This window comes from Aphelocoma coerulescens, chromosome 8, assembly GCF_041296385.1.
Source record: "Aphelocoma coerulescens isolate FSJ_1873_10779 chromosome 8, UR_Acoe_1.0, whole genome shotgun sequence".
Classification (NCBI taxonomy): Eukaryota; Metazoa; Chordata; class Aves; order Passeriformes; family Corvidae; genus Aphelocoma; species Aphelocoma coerulescens.
This window is the reverse complement of record NC_091022.1, coordinates 12,479,741-12,498,533: the sequence shown is the minus strand read 5'-3', so window position 1 is coordinate 12,498,533 and position 18,793 is coordinate 12,479,741. Positions and strand designations below refer to the sequence as shown.

At 38.4% G+C, this 18,793-nt stretch overlaps 1 long non-coding RNA gene across 5 annotated transcripts in view; it reads right to left on the bottom strand.

The window, feature by feature from the left end:
* LOC138114290 (uncharacterized) overlaps positions 1-18,793 on the bottom strand; it is a 113,058-nt gene that overhangs the window by 38,071 nt on the left and 56,194 nt on the right. For 3 of the 5 annotated variants that reach the window (XR_011152571.1, XR_011152570.1, XR_011152573.1), the window contains exons 3-4: positions 1,476-1,597; positions 1,188-1,329 (exon numbers count right to left, since the gene is read on the bottom strand). The exons of 1 other annotated variant lie outside the window; for it this stretch is intronic. This is a non-coding gene — a long non-coding RNA (uncharacterized lncRNA). Of the gene's footprint in view, positions 1-1,187; positions 1,330-1,441; positions 1,598-18,793 lie in introns of all 5 variants that reach the window. One more of the 5 variants, XR_011152572.1, reaches the window with a different exon arrangement.

Genomic DNA, 18,793 nt, shown 5'->3' with positions numbered 1-18,793 from the left:
CAGTCCAAGTGTTCTATTTTAACAATTTCAAAAGTCGATGCTATGTGCTTTACCACATATTAAGTAAATCTTTCTATATCTCCCTTATAAAAATTTAAGCTCATGCTCTTGAAAAGTACAAGTACTAAGAAAAGAGGGGATACCTACAGGATAAGAAATTATTAGAGCTATAAGAGTTCAGACAATCCTTATTCTCTCTTGGCTTTTTCAATTATGCCAGGTTTGGGAGGAAGGGATTCAACCATTCCTCTGGCAGTCCATTCTGCATATAAGGCAGGCACAGCAAGTCATCAATAACAAGAGGAAGAGATTTTATATCTACAACACATATGTTGATAGACTTGGAAAAAACCTATTTTTTGCTTAATATTTAACCTCCTATGCAACCATGCATTGCTTACAATAAAATGTCCCAACCTTATTATCAGTGCCGTACAAATATGAAAAGGCTGATCAAGACCATTGCATAGTCCTGGCTTGGATGGTTATTGTGAAAATTAGAGCAAGAATTATAAAAAATACATATCTAATAACCACATCTTCCCCTTATCCTAATTTATGAAGTGCAGTTTCCCAGGCAACAGACTAGTCCAGGGAGTCTGCAGACCTCTGAAATTTTTTCATTCAAAATATGAACCATTGTTAACTGTATTTACGTCAGCTTACACAGGTTTGCTTTTTTTAGCCATCTAGTGTGCACTGCTCACAAGTAATCTCTATCTGTGCTGCAATGGACACTTTATATGTTCAAACCCAGTATAATTATTTGATTTTCCAAGGCAGTAAAAGACTTTTTCTGGGTAAAAATGGTATAAAAATGGGTGTACACAGGTTTGTGATCCCCCCATCACTCCCTCTTTCCCCACTGCTTTCCTAAGCACACACAGAAAAGAAGAACTTTCATAAACCCTGCATTTTACATCAGCTGTTGGACCAAACCGAGTAATAACTTCTGTTCCATGATGTCAAAACCAACCTACAGCACTAGTAAAAGAAAAACAGTCAACAAAATAGGTACTTCTGCATTCAAAAACCTTTATAAGTCTTGGCTATCCCTAAACATTACAATTATGCTGAAGAAGCAATTTAGTTACTCTAAAAGTACCCCATTTAATTAAGAACATGAAATGTCCGAAAGGAAAACATATCAATTCTGTTAATTGTGCCATAATTCCTGTAAAACATACCTGAGAAGAAAGCAGTCTGCGACCTGTAAACATATGCACAAATGTGTCTCTACTTCCAAGTTGTCCTTTGTGGAGAGTCTGAGATGATAAACCAGGTCTACAGTGAGAAGTTTCGCTGCTGTATGCCTGTTCCTCAGCTGAGCTAAATGTGCATCATAAAGCAAGAAGCTATGTAAGAGACAGTTATGTCTTCCTATTTTGGGATTTTTTTTTTTTTAAACTCACTCAGAACTTATGCAAACTATGTCACTTACAGCCCAATGCATGTCATAATCTGTTTTCTCTTACGTTGGTCATGTATCTTCTTCACAGTCTTGCCAACGAGGCAGTGCAAGAATCAGCATGTCAGGGAGTCCTCACAGCAGTGAAATTCCCATTTGGCTCCGTAGGCTGCTGTCTGTCTCCATGCACTACACAGATGGAAGACAAGCTCACAAATTGAAGACAACTTACCAAGATCTAAGAGTTCAACCAAACACTAAACACAGATTTCTCTTACAGATCACTCACACATGCAGCCACTGACATCTCTATGGAAAACTGTCATATATATTGCCTATTTAAAAATAGTGGTTTACAATAAAACAGGAATCCAGAACACGATAATATGAAATAGGTGGGGGGGTTTTCTGATTTTTTCTGTTTGCTATCTTAAAAATAAGGGGATTTATTTTTACTGGGGTTTTTTTTCCTCCAGATTATTATAAATATAAGATAAAGTCTGGTACCTGGGGCTATACCTACATTCACCCTCACCATCCCAGTGTAAAACCTTTAAATCTGGCCTGAAAACATATTACGATTCCTGGACCTAAAATAATCTGTGGAAAAACTTTGTGCACCTCAAGACAAGACTGTATGATTTCACTGGGTGTAAGCTAGAGCATTACTAATTTTTTTGACTTAACATCTCTGACCAATGTTCAGCTCATGTTCTTGCTCTTTCTAGCTGTACAAGAATAACAGACTGAAAATGTTCCCATCTTACCAGCTTCCCCTCAAAGTCAATAACTTGATGTCTATACTGCAGGAGCCTTGTTCAGAAAGCAGGTATCATAGGGACATAGTCACATTTTAGAAGTTGCTGCTAAACTTGAGAAGTCACTGTGAGAGATTTTTAAGCAAGGTAACTTGTATAACTTTTTATGTATAGAAAGAGCCCAGTAATAAAAGGCAATAAAATATTTCACTCACTCATTTTATACTAAGCAATAGATTTTCCCCATTGCAACAGGCACCTAAAAGCAATGGTTGCAAAGGGTTAAAGGTACAAGAGCAATTAACTATTCAAATCAGAAGTGTTAGCACAACAAAATGGAAAGAGTGCAAACTTCTGCTGTGCATCCTTTGCTTCTACTGCTACAGATTTCCAGCTTTCCCCCTTCCTCTTTTTTCTTACTTTCAGATTTCTACTGCTGGGAATTATTGGAAGAGAATATGTTTTCCAACAGCCATTTTAATTTTAGGAACACCTCTTTGGTATTTTAAACTTAAATTATGATGTGAATTCAACTTTATTGTCAAGAGGCATTTCACAAAAGAGAAAACACAAAAGGATTTGTGGATTAGCTCTTAATTCTGATAATGACTTTTTTTGGATTGCCAGGTAGCCCAGGAGTATAAAGCAGTGTTGAAGTGAAAAGGGGATGTAATTCTACCTACAAGAGTACAATTGCATATAACATATAATAACTCTCTACAAAAGTAGGAACTGCTGACAAATATTTACCTTGGAGAAAATGGCAGAAAAGATGTGCAAAAGCAAGACTTTTGGGAACTAATACAAGAATGGCAAGAGGCAATCCTGGAAGGCCACTGAGGTTAAAGAGCTACAAAAAAATGCAAATCAAAAAACAGTTTATGCAGTCAGAAGACCTCAGTGTGGTCATAGTCTCCTGATCTGGCAGTTGCAGGAAATGGATCAGTGGGAAACATGAAGTAAATCTATGATATAAGTGGCTTAACTACCAAATATGCAGAAGCTCTTAATAGCCACAAAATTGAAAATTTAGCAATTGTTTTTCTTTCCTTCCTACTAGATGTGGTCATCTCATGAGAAGGAGTCCTGGTGGCCTTCAGCCATCCTCCAAGGAGGAGGTTAACATCCTCATTAATTAGGATGGGCTTTTAAGTGCTATTGAGATCAGTGTTGCTTTCTGCAGGGTGTGAGATCATGCTAACAGTGGCAACCTCACTGTGACACTGAGCTGTTAATGCACCACTCTTGTTTCAGCATGTTCACGCCCCATGAACAAAGCTAACATAGCAAATGCCATCACGTTTGCTCAGTGCACTCAGAGCAACTTCACAGGCACCAGTGTCCTGGGAATTTGGCAGGCAGGGAGGCAATCTGGTGTTTATACTACATGGCACATGTATGAAACACTTTGCCACTGGTGATGAAGCTAGAAAAGAAGGTCCCAGCTGTTAAGCAAACAAGTATCAGCTGTCATTCATCAACCCCCTGAATGTGTCTGCACGTCCTTGTATGAATGTACTTGTGCACCTTCCCCAGGCACCCACAAATTCCAGCAACCTCTCTTAGACATGACTTCATAACTTCACACAGTGTCCCCTCATTCTATTAAAAAGCTCTTCTTCAGGGAAATAAGGCTGATGGAACAAGGTAGAGGAACCAGAGAAAATGGTTTCATGATTTCAAGACGTGCACAGATACAATAGCCCATGCAGCAGGGATGATCCTGACCTCACCACCATGGCTCTGCATTTTGTCACCCCCAAACTGCTTCTGCTTCCCATCCACTCAGCAGAGACCACATGGTGTCTGCTTTCACTTCTCATGCATTTCAGCAGTACTATGATGTAAACCATAAGTCATATCTGATTGTGAAAAATAAAGGCTCTATCCATAAATAATGAAGACTTTTTCTTACTGATTCATGTTTCTGTTTAATTCTTCTGATTTAAGAAAGAAAACAAATTTTACTAATTCCTTTGAAAATTCTCTGAGGAGTTGTATGTTAATAGTTGCAATTTCTATTTAGGGTCCTAAAAAAAATACTGATTGAGCTATTTGGGACCTAAATGTAACTCTGAAAACTACCAAAATCCCAGTATATAACTGGGCAAGTGTACAGAATATTTTTGACTAAAACCAGAATATTTCTCAGAACACTAGAAATTACTTGCCATGTTGGTCAGTAGCTCTGGGGCCCTCTGTAGTTACATGAGACATGAACAATTTAGTTGCTGTCTCCAACTCTCAGTCAAATTTCTACTTCATTGACCAACATCATGAAAAACTGTTAGAACAGGATTACTGAGGCAGAGCCCAGTGTTAAGGCAAGGTGTATAAGGCCATAAGAGACACAGAACAATAACAGAGCAGAGAACTGAACTTGGCTTTTCCATGTCCTAAGAATCAGACTTAGTCACTCAGCAGAGGTCTGCAAAGAAGGAACTGTAGCTCCAAGCCAGCAAATGAGACACCTCCACTATGGTAATGTGACTCAAACTCCCACATTTTTCCAAATAAGTGCACTGCTGGGATATAATCCAGATTCATTTCCTCAATTTTTTAAGGGAGAAGATAAGAAAGGTTAAAATTCAAATTTCACAGCAAGGGATAGAGTAATAATTTCTTACCTTGAAGATTTTTAATAAGAAAACTCTTTCATCCATTCTCAATAATCAGCATTGCTGAAGCTAATTCACAAGAAGGAACTAAAAATTGCTAACTTTTCCAAGGCCACTTGGCTTTCTTCACATAAACAAGTATCCTGAAATACAGGGTAATCTGAATTTTGAACTTGCAGTTCACGTACTCTCAGTTGGTTACTCTGTTCATACTACTACTTCTCTACATTCCACTGATGATTCATTGTGCTGCTTTAAGCTGCCACATTATCAGATAACTTGAAGGGCACCGTCACTCTTTATCACAGACTCCTTTTGCCCCTCCAAACATGGTCTCTGCTCCCATGGCTTCCTAGTCTTTGTCTTACCTTTCCAAAACGTTCACTTTTTTGGGGCAGTTTTCAAAGTAAAAATAACAAGCCACATCCTGCTAATAGTCTTGGTATCCCAGCCCTGACAGCCACTCCTGGCTCTGCTTGCACCCGCTCTCCCTGCTGCTCCTGAGATCCACTGAGTCATTGCTGGGAAACGCAGCCTCTTCCTCTAACACCAGCTGCTCTCCAAATCAACACAATCTGCAAACTGGAAATAATACTATCTCTCTTTCATAGGATAGAACAATATTTTCTGGCCAGCCTCACAGTTTTGGTTTTTTTTTCCATCTCTCTCAAGTCTTCAACTGTGTTGTTCCCTCTCCCTCACCTTTGAAAACTGAAAACACAATTAAACCTCATTGTCAACTATCAGCAAGAAAAAGACCACTTTTATAGTTTCAATGTGCAAATTTTATAGTTGTGGCAAAGTAAAACAAAATATCCCAACAACCTCATCACTTTCTCCTAAGTGCATATATTTTCGTGGATTTCATATTTTCTACATACCTTAGAAACGTAAGTTATGTTTTCCATGTTTTGGTAGAAATAATTGCCTCTCCACTGACAACTTGTCAGGTTTCAGGATGATGCAATATGAGAAGACATAGATACAATCTTCCAGATTTATAACAGAAATACTCCTCACAGACCCTTAACTAGTGCAGTGGTACTGAGTGACACTGCAACATACAGTGATAGTAAAAGTTATGCTATATAAGGTAAAAGACTCACTGCACACACCTGAATACTCTCCTAATAACTTTTAAAGTTATCCATAGCATTAAAAAAAAATAAAGAAAATAGCTGCTTTTCACAGTGGTCCTTCCTATTTTACATATGAGTCTCCTTGGATCAGTTTTCTTCACTATTTTGGGGGTTTTTTTGTTTGGTTGGTTTTTTGTTTGTTTTTTGTTTTTTTTTTTCTTTTTTCCACTATCTGTCTCCACTCTTGGTCTTCATCAAGATTTCTATATGAACCTTTCACTGTGATGATATCAAGCATGTAGAACTAAATATACATAACTGGTGTTTCCTACCTGAAATAGTCTGTTCATCTCCGAGGGACCTAGTTTGTTTTCAAGGGATAAGGAGCTGGTAAGAAAATGCACAGATAAAAGCAAACGAAAAGAAACCTTCAGATCATAATTAGAGGCATGATGTATTCTTTTCAGATTTGATATACACAGAGAAGCCCTTGAGATACTTTTCATATACTGCTGCATAAGAGGAATAGCCAGAGGTCTGAGAATGAGCAGCCAGCAAGTAAAGAAAAGCATGAGCAGGGCCCTCTCCCCCAGTGTCCAAGATGCTTCAGGAGGTGGCCTGGCAGCATCCCCCACATGAAATTAGTTGCTGGCAGAGCCCAGCAGAGGCAGCTGCTGTGCCCTGCCCAGCCAGGCCCTCCAGCTCTGTGCTGAGGGGGGATGCACAGCTGCCCAGGCACTAACTTAGCAAGGTGCTGAGTGCACCCGAGGGACTGCAGTGCTTGTCACAGAGCCTCTGCTGCTGCACAGGACACGGTGTTTGTGTCATGGAAATCTCTGCTGGAGACAACACCACCAAGCTGGGCATGGCAGAGATCGGGGTCTGCAATAGGAAGGCAAATTTCACAAAATTCAAAGCCTGTTACCAGCAGCATAAATGATTCATATTCCATGGCTAGCTAGATCAAAAAATGCCACAGAAGGTTAATCCCTGTTTCCAGAAGGCCAAGAAATGAGTGTAAAGTGATTAGGCAATAATCACAGCAGACTTCTAAAATAATGTAATGAAACAGACACCGATATTGAGACATGCTGGAGACAAACCTAGAACCAGTGCCCAGTTTAAAAAGCACATGATACAGGAGGAGACACACAAATGATACAGGGCTGGCAACAGTGCTTGGGGAATGTGCTACAAACCTTAAAACCCCAGCTAAGCCTCAGAAGGGGCTGAATCAGAGCTGCCCTTTTTTAATGCTAGAAATTATATAACAACAACCTGTTTTTATTTCAGTTACTGAGGCACAGACTATGCAGCTGATCAAGAAAGTGAAGATTGTTTTTCCTGAGCAAGACAATTTAAGAGATTGGCAGGTCCAAGAGAGTGTAGAAGAATTCAAGTGACTGACTAACAAACAGGAATTTAAACATCTTTTCCTGTCTCCCCCCAAAGTAGTAGGGAGGCAGAGCTGACACAGTGAGCCACAAAAATGTAATTAAATTCTTAACATTTTTCTCATAAAAATACCCTGTTATTAAATATCAAAACCAAAACTCTTTCTTAAACAAGGTCAATTCTATCTCAGAACTGAAATAATTACTAGATTAAAATAAAAACCTTAAAGTATCTCAACCAAACTTTTTCATACTTATTAAACAAAGACAACACCTTCTATTTGGGAAATGCCCATCCCATTGTTGCCAGATGATAGAAGAATATCGAGAACAAATACGCATGTCTCATCTTTTGCTTTTACCTAAGTGCCTGGTCTAGATCTCTGCTAGAGAGAGAGATTTGTTCTGAAAAAGCATTGTCTCAAGGAAGACAGTTGGAACACATTTCCAGAAGTTTCCAGCCCCTTCTCAGGATGAAGAAACACACCACAACACCACAATCTCTCCTGGTGCTGTACACCCTCCTCACAAAGAAGCTTTTTCTAATGTCCAGCTCGAAGCTCCCAGGTTGTCCCTTGTTTTCCCAGCTGTAACTAGCAAGGTGTACTTGTACTGATCAGCTCCCTAGTTTTCTCATCAGGCTCCTGTTGCTGGATCAGCATCAGCAACAGGTAGAGACCATACACTGCCTGTATTAAAAGTATGGTACACTCCTGTTCTGCAAATCCTCCGCCTGCAGGAAATCCATCACTTGGGTCTGGCAGGAGGCAGGTGCTTATAGAATCCTGCCCTTTGGCTTCTCTGTCAGGAGGAGTCAATGCAGCCCAGACTGAGCTTTGGGGGCTGTGTGGATACAGTTCTGAACTACAGCCCAGCAGATACACAAAGCACAGTGGTGATAAAGAGGGAAACACAGCCTTACCTCTCCAACAAAGCTGCACCTGCTAAGGGTTATCCTCAACAGTAAAATGAATCTTCCATAACTCTATAGCTGTAGCAGGATGTAAAAACTGTTTCTGTCAAATAACACACTTAGTGTTGGGTTTATGTCCAAGTAAGCCATGAATGGGCTTACTCCTAGGCTTATGGTTGAACACTCTGTGTATGCAAGCACTTGCTGGACCAGCTCCCAAGCACCTCCTTCATTATCTCCATACCTCGAAATTATGATTTCCAATTCAGACTGCTCAGTTTTTCCATGCTATTGTATTTCTTACTATGTCAAATAGAGCCTTTTCATATTAGTTTTAGCAGATGCTTTAATTTATTCTTTATATTATATTTTATTAATGCCTATTGCACTGGCATCTAGGCAGATGGCCAACTTCAAAACCAAAGTTTTATGGAGGAATTACAAGAATAGTCAGGCAAATGGGTTCTTCACAGCTGGGAAGCTGTTACAGTATGGTATATTTATAGTATATAAAAGATACTTGTGAACAGAACAGATGGTAACTTAAGAAATTACCTGAATTTGGATTTTGTCCTGAATTTCAGTAGGTCCTTGCAAGTTTGACATTCAGCAGTTTTATTCCTTCCATCCCTTTACTTCCTCTGCTAACATCACACACTCAGGTTTTCTGAAAAGAGATACTTTCATAAACTAAAAAAAAGTCTTTTAGAAAGGTTAAGCAATAACTTGAAACTCTTAAGGAATCCAGCAGGTCAGCAGATTTCTTACAGTCAAAGTTATGAACAGCTGCAGTGTTTCCCACAGATGTGACACAACACTTTATAAACACATGGCTTCCTAAATATACAAGTGTGACAAACATATCAGCTCATCACCTATGTATTTGTTTCATAAGCTATTTGGAACCAAACTCTTAATTTAAAGCAGCTTAAGTTTTGAAGTTCAAGTCTAGCTGGGAAACTTTGGAAAATGAGATAAGATTTTAGAGCAGTTCCCTTGTCAACTGTACCCAAGGTACAGTTTACCCTTCCAATTTCCAATATTCAGATGGGCATAAGACCCTCATTTCCAGTTGATTCACAAGCAAAAGAATGTTGACATTTACCCCTGAAATTCTGCATCACAACACTTAATCTATGGCCTGGTGACCACTAACTGGAGTGCTCTGTGCTGCAAGGTCTCTTTGCTTGGCACAGCCTCACTTACAGATTGCTAGGTTACCTGTAGCAGCATTTTTTGTATTACAGAACACAAAATGTACAGCCTTAAAAAAAAGTCTAAATTACAGAACATAAAATGTACAGTCAAAAAAAAAAAAAAGGTAAAATAATTTAATAAAAATTATCTTTGTTACATAGAAAATTTCTAGTCTATCATCTTAGGCGGATTCAGTATTTAAACTTTACTGCTCAATATCCTAAGTGAGGCCTTGGGCTTTTGCACAAGCATAAATGGAGTTCAGCATATCAGATATTGCATAACACTTGTCTGTTCTGTTTTGCACATAGTCACAATCCTTTGTATTAATAAATTAAAATATTCATTATAAATTTGCTCCAGAGGGACCTGTGAGTATTTTCTGTGGAGCCACAGAATCTCATTAAATGTAAGAAAATATATATTGTATTTATCTCTTGATTCTCAGGTGGCTACAAATCCAGCAGGCTTCCCTAACAGGACAGCTCTGAACTCCTCTAGTTCAGCTCTTGCTGGTTCGGATCAACAACAGATATGTTCAGCTTGTTCCATACCTCAATCAACTAACCTGCACAAGAAAGCTACCATACAGATAATTTATACAAAATTAAGTTTCACTACGCCTCTTTTGGGGGTTGCTTGGTCATAAAATCTAATCCTATATTAGGATTTAAGGAAAAAACTATTATTCTTGTTGTCACATAATTACTTGAATGTACTTTTCCACAAGGACAAATCATGTTTTTCTTGTACTGGGCAGCCAGGGCTGGGTTGTGTGTCACACGCAGCAAGTTCTCCTTGAGACATTTATCTCTCCCAAAAATTTTACAAGGAGCCTATGGAGCCTTATCTTCATAGTCTCCCAAAGTAGCACATTTGCCTTGCAGTTGCATATGCATTCTACAAAACTTGACTACGCTGCACTGAACTGAAAATATATTAAAGCAGTTGCACACCTTTTAGTTCCTGGAAAGTTTGCTCGAAGTTTATTTATATTAGACTTCCAGATCATTCTGGAAACATCTTGGTTGCTGTTAACATAGCTAGTAAGTGTTAGCAGTCAAATTTGGTTTAAATATACAGCAGCTGAAATATAGGGTTTGATTATGGAACATCTCATATATGTCAGCATGGGAAAGAATGCAAAGCTAACAAAGACATATGTTTAAGTTTAGAATTATTTAAATTCTAAGGTAATTTCAGATTTTTCCTTTATCTCAAAGCTTAGCCTTCTAAATCCTGATGTTTTTAGAATTAACCAATTCTACTTTGTAAAACAGGATATTGCTATCTCAAAAAAACTGTGAAACTATCTCAATCCTTCTGCTTCCCTGGCTCGCTTATTGAGGCTGGCTTTGGTTCTCTTTGGGCTTTTTTAGCATTCATTAAAAAAAATTCTACTTAACACTAATGAAAATTTTTAAAAAGGGAAAAAAAACACCCAACAAACAAATAAACCAACCTGAGGGGAAAAAAAAAGGCAATAAAAAAAACCAGAACCCAAACCAAAAGAAACCAAGAACAAACTTTACATCTCCTATTTCCACTGAAATCACTTTGGGCCAAATTCAACAAAGGACTGAAGGATCTGAAAGGCAATTGCTTCAGGGCTTATCTTTTCAATGCCTGGAGATGATGTCAAGGCAGCAGGTCCCAGGATGGGCTGTGCAGAGCAGAGCTGGTGTCTCACACAGGGGTTGCAGCAGTCAGGAGCTGTCAAAAATCACCCACTAATTACTGGGAAATAACAGGGTGAGCCCTTTCAACCCTTCAGCTGATCTACCCAGGACCAGAACAACAGCAGTGAGCTTCTCTTCCACAGTTTGGAGCAGTGAAAGAGCTGGGGTCTTGCCTGTGTTCCCCTCCCCAGCCAGCACCCTGCTTCCTAGCCCTACCACAGTGTGGACAGAGCTGAGCAGGGATGCAGAACCAGGTTGAGGCACCAGCCTTGTGGGGCTGTGGCTCAGCCATCACAGTGTGCAAAGCCTCCTCTGGGCACTCCAGCCCTCTACAGCTCAGGGGTACCCTGCAGCTCAGCCTGTGACCCCTGCCAGGACGGGGCTGCTCTGGGTATGCACAGACACCACCATGAACAGCCCTGGCCATGCCACGGCTCAGCCAGGAGAGCCCAGGGAAGTGTAGGAATTGCAGAACAGGAGCAGCTAGGACCTCAGCTCAAAGAGAGAATATGAAAACCCCTCTGCAGCTACTCCTTTATCTCCAAGTTCGGTCCAAGGATGGGTAGCTCAGCTCTTTCCTAACTCAGGTCTCAAAGTCCAGAGTCTGATTGCCTTTACTCACCTAGGCAATATTTTTTACAAGGGGACTACACTAATATTTAGGATCTCTGCAGTAGAAAGTATTGCTCAAAGTGAGCAATGGTGGCAGAATCTATTTCAGGGGAAGGAAAAAAAAAAAAAAGCAACTGCAAACACCGTGGAAAACTTAACATGGACATTTTTTAGCATCAGAAAATTCTGGAGGCTTCCAAATAAACTCATAATTCAGAAGCATTTGAGAGACAGCAATGCATCAATAATAGATTTTTAGTAGGTTATATCCTTGAAAGAAGGTAGATGGTAGAGCAGACAAAATAAAGTTGTTGGTGGCCTAATACATTGCAAGTGGTTTGTCACCTACAACGCTGCATTCTTTAAAGATATCTAACACACACACACACACAAAAAAATACCTCAAGTGAATTTATTGACCAAAACCAGTTCCACAGAACCAATTAGTATCTTACACAGGCTGCCCTGCAAGGCTTATGAGGCCATCCATCACTTGTCCATTTAACTATTTAGCATTTGTTCCAGCAATTTGTCACACTGTCAGAATGGTAGCATTTCAGAATAGGAGTTTTGGTTGAAAGAAATCTAACTCAGATAGTGCAGATATTTCTTTTCTAATAAGACTTACACAAGATTTATGTTTCTATTATTTTTAACCTTAAGCATCTTGTCTGGAAGGTGAGGTTAATTCTTTGTATTTCAAAGGTTCCACATTTAAATCAATTGTGTTAGACGTGAATTTAAAAATATTATGCAAAATGGAATTACTTCAAACTTCATCAACAATTCAGTTCTGACACCATGGACTATGTTATCTTACAGCAGCAGCGCTTACATTTTTATCACTTCTTCCATCTAATCATTTGCTTTTATGTTTATTTCTGGTAACTTTCTTAATTTCACTGCACCAAAAGAATCACAAAAAAATTACCTTTCCATTGAACAAGAGGCAAAGTTTCAGCATAACATTAGCATGTCTACTCACAAGGTGTTTTAGATTTTTCAGGCTCTATATATATGAAGGGGAAGAAAAAGGATTGCTAACAAGTTTCAGTTACTCACCTCCAGATATTTACAAATATAAATTTAAATGAATGCATAAAAACTAAAATGCAAAAAAAATATTTCAAGCTCTGCTATCTCTAAGAATATTTGATGTCTGTAACACAGGTACTGGGAACGCTTTCAAAAGACTGGCACTTGCTTTTAAACACATCCAGAACATTTTTACCTGAACAACATGTAGGGATTAGACTAACGCAATTCCTACATTAAATGAAAGCAGCTACAATGAGTATGTCAGGCAACCTGTTAGCACCTTGCCAGAGAACTTTTGCAGTCCTACCATGCACGGTGGTGTGTCCACACACCTGCTATTCTGCCACTTCACAGACTCCACCAAAATAAATAGGAGCTATTCAATAATAACCTTTAGATTTGTTTATTGTTTCAGAAGCAGGACTCGTTTTTTAATGGTGACAGCCCACAGATCAGAGGTTTGCTTTCCTGATACCCTGTAGAGTTTCCTGATTTAGATTTCTTATAAAGCGGCTGCAGCAAAGAAACCTGGGAATCAAATGCCATCTCTGCATCTGAATGCTGTTAAGTAGCTCCCATGGCATTTCTCCCTGACTCTCAGTGTGTGTCTGTCACTAAGCTCACTCCCAGAGATAAAACAGCAAATGTGAACTCCTGCGGGAAAGCGCGTCAAGTAAAAACCTTTCTTGAAGCCTTGAGAATGCTCCAGCTCAGTCAATCTTCAGGCCTTCAATCAGCACACCCATCTCACCTTGTATACAGAAGGTTTTACACTGTGCCAGCGTTAGGTAGGGATAACCAAATGTTTAATATGGACAGAGCAAAGTGAATATCTCTGTGCAAAAGGCTTAGCAAACAGATAAAACAGATAGCAACTAGATAATACAGATTAGCACTGCTCAAAGACCCCAAAACAATACCCACTCTGCTTTGCTGAATAATCTCAGTGTTAAACATGCTTGACAGATTTGAAGTATATATTTTATTTGTCTCTACCTATTTCTGTCTATAATTAATTGCATCAGTCAATTATCTTGGTATCTGTTAAATATCACTGTTGTATTAGTTTGCCGATAGAGGATGCATCTACCTTAGATGTAGGTTACTCTGCCTACACAATAAATAGTATTTCCAGTTACACTCAGAATAGCACAGCAACTCTTTCAATACTGGAGAGGCAAAGGGGTAGAAGGAAAGAACCTGCAGGATAGACCATCAGTTCACAACAGCCAGGAGCTGGTTACAGGCAGATGCAGCCAAAAGGCCCAGTTAGAAGAGAAAGTGCTCACACCCATGGGGGTGCTGAGCCCAGCAGGCAAGAACGTCCAGTTGCAGGTCTTGGGTCTGGAACACCTATTTATTTACCTTTGGAAGAGGGCTTGCTTGTTTGCTTTCTTAAATATATGTCCAACATTAAAAAACATAAAATATACATGGAAAATTATTCCAGCTGCAGAGAGTGACATGAAAAAAAACCAAACAAACAAACAAAAAAAACCCCCTGTGCTGTGTTAAACACAAGCCTGAGGGGAAAACTGCCCACAACCAGCAAACTGTCAGTTTATCTAACCTGTCTTTAGGGAGAACTTGAAAACCTACCAGTAACAGGACAGAAAAAGAAAGTCAGCAACAAATACCATGGACTGACTTTGACATAGAGACAGTAGTAAGTCCTTCTGCCAGAAACCTGAGGAAATAAAAAATAAACCAGAAGACAGGATGTTCTGATATTTACATACTGCACTCCCCTCTACTCATACTCTTCCTGAAAAAAAAAAAAAAAAAAAAATTAAAAAGCCACAAAAATCCTCTGCAGCTTCTGATTTTCTTTTCAGTCCCTTTTGTAAAGGAAGTTCCAGGTCAGCTCCCAGAAGTTGCAGAAAAGCTTTTGAGGGTTTAATAACCCAGACTTAATAGCCATTCATTTGGCAGGTTTGGTACAGAAGGCAGGTCAGAATTAATTTCTTGCTTAACCAAGGCTGAAATTCACATTTAAAGTATAAAAAGAAATAGCTGTTACTGAAGTCTCATTCAGCAAGAGACATTCAGAGTGAGACGATCGCAGCAAGAACTTGTACTGAATATAAAAAGCATCTGGGAACAGGTACAGTCTCAAACAAAAAGATGAAAGTTGAAAGAGAAAAATAAGAAATAACCCAAATTCATCATGAAGGGCCAAACCAGCCTCTGCCTGCCTGTGTGTAGCTGCTGTCAATGACATAAGAATTGACCTCTAAACCGTGGCTACTCTATCAGCTGGCACTCTGGGCAGTTCAGTGCAGAACTGATTGGAATCACATAATCAGGTCAAAAAGGTTTCACAATGGCCCTAAATGTGGTCACTATCAAAAAGGGGGCTCACAGGTATAAAGATCAATTACTATTTAAGTAACATTCAGTGAAATACATTTATACTTCCATCAAGATGGGAAGAGGAAAGTAAGCCTGAAGCAGCAGGATATCAAAAGGAGTACAGCAGCACTTTACATTATAAACCTTTCCAGAGAAAGAAAATGCGTGAAATGAAATAAAAGATCATCTGTAAATAATCACATTAAGCATTAAAATTTCCTGAAAACAGAATCTGGAACTAGAAAAGTTTATGTAAACAAAGCAAAACAAAACTATGGGACACAATATGCCTTGTCCTAGGATGCCCTTCCACATTTTCTTCTTACTGTTCCATCTACCTCTTTCCATCTGGTTTTCCTGTCCCACTGGTAAATTTTTAAGGTCTCTAGGAGGAAGAGGACAGTTTTTTCACTGTGTGTATCATGCCATAATGCAAAAAAACAAAAAAACAAGCATCCAAAGTAGACATGTTGATTAAACACTTCCATTTAGAAAATGCAATTTTAAAAAGCATCCGGTACATGATATAGACATGCTGCTTTGAGTTTCAAATTCTCTAGGCATTTTCTTTATCTAATCCTTGTTGGGATTAAGTATTTTACTCCACTTAATATTCTTGGAGTGCACTTGATACAAAGTTAGGCATGTATAAATAGCTCTTTTGTGGATTCAGGCAATGATTTGTATTTTCACTCCTTTCAGGTATGGAAAAGTAAGTAGAAAATCTGATTCTGAAGCCAACAGCAGTGTATTTACATACATCTTTCACATGAACAGGTCCACAAGCTTGGGTTCAGAGGAACGTCTACAAAGGATCAAATGCAAGAGCATTTCAGCAATTGCAAGCATTAGAAAGTTAAGAATGTTCTGCTACACCATGGAGACAGGGAGAGAAGCTCTGATAAAGGAAAGGCCATGGGCCATGGTACCATACCCTCTGTTCTCTTGCCCTATTCTTCCTCACATGCTTTCTACTCCCAAAATACCTATGGGGGATTGACTTCTTGAAGGCAAAATTCTGGGTGCAACTGTAAAAGCCACAAAACTGATGTGTTAGGTAGCAATTGAAGCTGATAACTGGAATTCACACTGTTTCCAAGCTTACTAAAGAATTCTGCATAGTTTTGAAGTAGATAGACTATATGATAATGTGGCTATAAGTCATGTTCACTTAGAAAGCAAAACATAGTGCTAAAGGCATTCTTAGATTGACTTAATTGCATCCCTACTCAGAACTGTATCGATTAAAAAAAAACCAACAAACCAGACAGAGACCTTGTGCTGGCATCACTTCAGAACAAATCCACCCTCTGTAAATGTATAGCCTATCTGCCTGTTCATTGATGGGAAAAGATTGTCCTGTACTGAAAGATCACTGGGTGCCAGCAGAGATCTCAAAGCTGCCAAGCCCAGTGTTACCATTTCTCTGCACGTTGTTCTCCTACTCTCAGGGCACCAGGTGCTTTGTTACTATCAGTTTGATCTTTCTGACTCCACCTACTGCTGAATTTTCTGAGCTTTAATGCTTGCCTTTACAACACAAGACTGGCCATTTTACAAAATAATGCTAGAATTCATAATATATTCTACCATTAATAAAAATGTCACATACACGTCCAGTAAACACAAAAAGAGACCATCAGATGAGTTCCTAACATATATATCCAAAAATCAAGTAATATATATACAAAAATCAAGATTGCCTTACCATTTGAATTAAAATTCCAATTAAATAAGTGGCATTATTCCAAATTCATCATAGCTTATCAGATAAGCAGATGGTTGCCCAACACAACATGGGATGAGGAATTTACTGAAGATGTATATTGTTCTCAAAGAAAAACCTGAAGAAAGTAAAAAAGCTTATAAAATGCTTTTTCTTTTAAAGTAGTTTTTCTTTTACAGCTAATCTGGCAGACAAAGTGGATGAAGCTATGTGATAGGGCAGTTATATCTTTTATCATATCAGAAAAATTATTCTTGTCTCTTATGCTCTTCCTAGAAAACTCAAGAGAGGCAATCCAATTATAACAGCCAGCATAACGTGAGATTAGTTAAAATTTCAAAATAGCGTTGAAATTGTTGAAAGTGCTTAGACTTTTATTCGACAGTTCTTTAACTGAAAATCAAACATGTTATTCAAAGAACGAGTCTTTTTTTTTTTTAAAGAGATTAATCATCCTTGTTTCTCATTTAAAGTCTGGGGACATAGCCAATCTTTTCTCTGTGTTCCCAGAGGGAGATATTTCATTTTGAAAAGAAAAAACAAAATTGTTCTCATCTTCTTTATACGTTGTCATGGTAGACAAGCCATCATGAGAAAAAAATTCCTGTTTCACATTTCTTTGGGTCACTTTTCAGCAATAACACCAACGCTAAAATTTTTCTGGAGCTAATACAGAACCTGATCTCTTGATGCTTTATCCATGGAAAATGTCACCTGAAAAAATGTTTTTCTTATGCTATTTGGGGTGGGAAAATAAATTGAAAAGAAATTGTAATCAAATGAGAAGAAATTAAGACTATTTTATTACTCCTGCATTTTATGATTTCCTTTGCAATGTAATATCTCTACTTAAACTCACTGAAAATTTGGAAGCCTAGGAGATCCAGGAAACTTGCTAGTAAAATGTCATATCAAAGCTCCAATGTTTCATGACACCAAATTTAATAATTTCCTTTAATAGCCTATGTAGTGAGAAGCATTTTTGCCAATAGGACTGATTTAGTACTACTCTGAAAACCTCCCTTCAGGCCTCACTCAGAGCTCATGATTAGTTGATGCAGGTAGCAATAAGTGTTCTCCATGGATTCATTAAATAAAACATTTTATACATTTCATCTTTACATTTGATTGGTATTGTATCTTCTCTTACATAAACCACTTGAATTTATAAGATAATTTTCCCAGGTAAGGGTTACTCAATTTGAAGAGAAAAAAAAAAAAAAGAGAAAAAAATTCTCATTATATATAAAGAATTCTGTGAATCAGGTATGGATATACTGCTCATTACAAGGGCTGCCTGACACATTTCATTTGACTGTAGATACAATGTAGGAATATAGGTTTAGAAAACAAATATATTTTATATGCATTATTGTTATGTATTTCTAGAAGCTGTGGAGAGATTATTCTTGCTGGACATTTGTACAGTGCCTTATGCAAAGCAGTGCTGATCAATGACCTGGATGGCACCAATTCACAGGTATTTGTATTGTTTCTGTTTCCTCATCTGCAGAAGAAATTCTGATCAAGAAGATGGTAGAAGGATTTTCTTGGTTGCCAGGTTCTTTCTTCTAGCATTAAGGACAGTTAGATGGCAAGGATGAAGAGAAGTGGAAAAATTTTCCTCAGGAAACACAACTAAATAAAATGTTGCCTACAACCTAAGATAGTCTTCTGCCCTGGCAAGACCTTCTGTCTTAAATTACATTCACATGTACTGTGTGCATATGCTGTAAAATGCACCACCAAAACATTCTATTTAATAGCCTCTGCACTCGGGCTCCAGGAAGAATTTTGCAGGCTCCTTGACAGGAAAGAGACAATAATCCAATAGCATCATCTCTTTGAACTATGTAACTAGGGATCTGGGGGAAAGTCCATACTAGAGCTGAAAAATAAAGGACTAAGACTGCAAGTTAATACATTTACTGACAGGACTTCTCTCCAGGTAATGTCTTTTCCCAAAATATTATAAATTCACGGTAACTTTGTGCAAGTTCTACTCAGAAAAGGTTCTCA